Below are 4,063 nucleotides of genomic sequence, written 5' to 3'. Positions count from 1 at the left end.
TCTTTATAGTAGCCCTCGTGACTTCTGGTACAGCAATCCCATGAACCCAAGTACAGTGATCTGTGAATCCTTTTGATCCTTTAAATAGGGCTACGACCCTCTCTTCATTCTTCACTCGCCCCAGTTCTTTTTCCTTCTTGCTCGCCTCTTCTCACCTAGAGTATGGCTTTAGATCCCTCTTTCTGGGGAAAATTCTTGTTGAACAAGGCGAAATCTATATATGAATTTGCCCAGGCTTTGGTTTTAGTTAACTCTTTGATCCGAGAAACTGTCCTGAAGAACAAAGTTCCTCGAGATCTAGAGTCTCAAGCTAAAGACATTACTGCTCTGCCGACCCAACAAGCTTCAGAGGAGTTCACACTAATTATGGAGGGTCAACTAAATAACCCATGGACGTCCCGACGAAGGCATAGCCCATGTTATCTGCAGGCTAAGGCAGACCCTCTGGAAGCAGAGCTCGAAGGTTCAAGCAGGAAAGGGACTCTTCAGTCACCTTTCCACCGGGGCATAAATAAGTTTTCCCTTCCTTGTTCATGAGACCACCCTGCTTCATAGTTTCCTTCGTCCCAGGTAAAATATTGCCACTTCTGCAGCCTGGGCAAGCTTCCTTCGTGCCAAGCAAAATATTTTCACTTCTGTAGCTTGGTCGGGCTTACCCTTAGTTGGGTTGAAGTTTTCTAAGAAGTATAAGAGCTCCTGCTTCAGCCGGTTTCTATTCAAGTCTATCTAAAGAAGGTGTATAAATTCATGTTTAGTTGAATTACCTAGTTTAGGTAATATCACGTGTTCAATCAAGATTTGCCTATTGAGTATATGTAAATCCTATCTTGTTCTTTTACTTCAATGATGTTATATTTCGAGCTATGTGAAATTAAACACTTTAAATGCAATCAATATGTTAGACTCAATCAAACTCCTTTTGACTTCGATTAATATTAACCTATCCTTCATAAACATATTAACTTGGCCGGTATTGACTCATCTATGGTAGACATGTTATCCCGGCCGATGTTAGCCTGTCTATTATAGACAAGCTTATCCCGGCCGATATTAACCTGTCTATTGCAGACAAGGTTATCCCGATCGATATTAACCCATGCTTTGTAATAATTTAAATGACTCATTATTTTTTGTTTTTTGTCTTCAATCCGGGTTCTGTCAAACTCAATCCATCCTTTTTTATTATGCACAGTAAATCATGCCGTTTTCTTCAGAATTTCCTTAATCATGATTGGCTTTTCAACAGTAAGAGAATGTTGGAGGCGCATGACGAGGCGTCACCAACCCCTGTGTGATACGATTTGTCGCGTCCAACATAAATGCCCACTTATGATTATATGACACGTGTCTTCTCTTTCTTCTATGTAAGATTAGCATTTGCTCCTTTTTCTATAATCAACGGCGTCTATTGAACAAAAGTGTTTTGATCTAACGATGGTTGTGTGTCTTCTCAACCCTAAACCCTTCGTCTTCTTATCGACTTTGTCCCTTTCTTTCTTGCCTTAGCATTCTTCCTTTGCTGCAGTCTTTGATCAATCCTCGCGCTCACCGCTTCCGAGTGATCTCCTTTCTTGAATTCAGTAAGTAACTTGTTGTTCTGCTAACCTTTACCTCTGTCTATGGCTAAAGAAGCGATTGCCCCCTGGTATGTCCAAATCTCATCATCTTTTGACAAGAATGCTAGGCTCGCTATTCGCAGTGAATATGAAATTCCTAGGGAATATAGTATCTTAATCCCTAAACCAGATGATCATCCTCACCGTCCCCCTTCCAATTGCGTGACTTTTTTCAGGGATCAGCTAATAGGGGGTTTGAGGTTTCCCATTCCTCCTTTTCTAATTGATGTGAGCCAGTATTTTAACATTCCCTTGCAACAATTCGCAACTAATGCCTTTCGTTATTTGTGTGACACCTACATGCTATTTCGTCTGTTAGATATTCCTCGTACTCCCCAAAATTTTTTTATGTTGTCTTACCCAAAATGCTCAGAGCCTGGCGTTTTCCTTTTCCAATCTCGGACTAAGATGGTCCTTTTTGAGGATATGCCTTCGTCTCTCAAAGCTTGGAAATCTTGCTTCTTCTTTCTGAAATTTCCCGGGTCTATCCCTTGGTCCCATGTCTGGAGATCTTCCTTACCTCCCTTGCCTGACGTCAAGGAGTTTCACCTTCATCCCTCTTTTCCTCTCTATTGCGAAAAATTGCTATGTTGCCACCTATCTATCCCTAGATGGCTGCGGGTCGATTTTCTATATCTGTTTGGTCTAAGCCCTGTCAAGCCTGATACACAAGGTGTTGGTGCGGGAAGCATCCGACGATCGAACCCAAGTTTTGATAATGGCAAATGGTTCAAAGTTAAGTCTTGTTGTTATCTAACATGTTGAATGAGTGTTTCAGGAAAGTCCTAACTGCGGTTAGGCAAAGGTGAAAACCCTAGGGGGTGGTAACCCTAGGTCCTAGGGGGCGGTAACCCTAGGTGGAGGAAAGTCCTAGCTGCGGTTAGGCAAAGGGAAAACCCTAGGGGGTGGTAACCCTATGTCGTAGGGGGTGGTAGCCCTATGCGGAAAGTCTTGGCAGGTTGATGGCTTCAGGCAAAAGTCCTAGGGGGTGGTAACCCTAGGTGGAAAGTCCTGGTGTCGCGAACCAGGTGAAAGACTGGACTAGCCGGGAAGCGGATGTCCAGCAGAAAGTCCGGAAGTATCGAGTGCTGAGCAAAAGTCCAGTCGATCTGGAGGATCGCACTGGCAGCAGGTACAGTAGGCGTCGGGTCGACCTAGGGTTTTCGGTCGGAAATCCGAAGTCAGACCCGGACAGTCCGGAGACTGTCATAATTTCATATTCATACTATTATTTTGTGTTAACTTTGTGTTGCAGGTATTTTTGGATTAACATAGTTGCAGGTACCAAAAACACAAAGAAGAACTCGGATGAACAGTGTCCGAAGCACCTCCATGAGGCTTGGAGGCGCCTCGGGTGCAAAACCTGAAGCTGGCTGCAAAGTGGAGCTGGAGGCGCCTTCATAGGGATTGAAGGCGCCTTGGACCATTGAAGGTGCCTTGGAGCTTGATGAAGGAGCCTTCAGGTTGGGATAAGCAACAGTCAGCGGAGGTTATCACAGTGCAGGAACAGGGATAAGTTTTGGGGTTCAAGGCGCCTTGACTGGCACTGGAGGTGCCTTGAACGCCCAATAAAAGGACATCTCGACCAGCAGCTTGAATATTGGTCTTCCAAGTGAACTGTCTGCTACAAGCTGCCTACGAGACGATCCCGAAGTGCTGTAACGACACCCCGACAACCCGGAGCTTCAGATTTAGTCTCTTGTTGTCGGTATAATCTTTTTACTGCTTTGAATTGTAATTAGTTTGTAATAGTTTTTACGAGCTTATAGTTGTTGCCCATCGGAAGCGATCAAGGATCGCGGGCCTTCGAGTAGGAGTCGCCTTAGGCTCCAAACGAAGTAAAATCGACTTGTGTCTTTGTGTTGTTTGTTTTTATTCTGCTGCGTTTTAATTACTCGAGTGTTTTACGAATCGAACGAAATAGCCACGAGTGCTATTCACCCCCCCTCTAGCACGTCTCGATCCAACAATTGGTATCAGAGCGGGGTCGCTTTGAATTGGTGCAACCACCATTCAAGCATTTTTCGTGGCTTTGTCGTTTATATAGGTTAAAAACTGTTTTTGAAAAATTAATTTTCATCTTTTCACCATTGGTTGGAATTATCGAAATATTGCATTTTCAAAAATTTGTAGTAATATTTTTTAAATATTATTTTAATAATATTTTATTATTTTTTCTCAAAATTCCTGAATTACTATTTTTATTTCTCTCCCGCACTACTAATCCAGGATTAAGTCCTGGGACAAGTTTTTTTGCTCATTTTTTCGTGCAAGATTCAATGGCTCTCCAAGAAGACTATAGCACCACTCGACCACCGCTCTTCTCCGGCGAAGACTTCGGCTACTGGAAAGGCCGAATGGAGTCGTACCTACATACCGAGTTCGATGTCTGGATGATCACCAAGACCGGGCTCGAAATACCAACAGAAGGTGCCGGCATGCCACTA

This window comes from Zingiber officinale, chromosome 1A (assembly GCF_018446385.1).
Source record: "Zingiber officinale cultivar Zhangliang chromosome 1A, Zo_v1.1, whole genome shotgun sequence".
In the NCBI taxonomy this organism is placed as follows: Eukaryota; Viridiplantae; Streptophyta; class Magnoliopsida; order Zingiberales; family Zingiberaceae; genus Zingiber; species Zingiber officinale.
Note: the sequence above shows the minus strand (reverse complement) of the source record.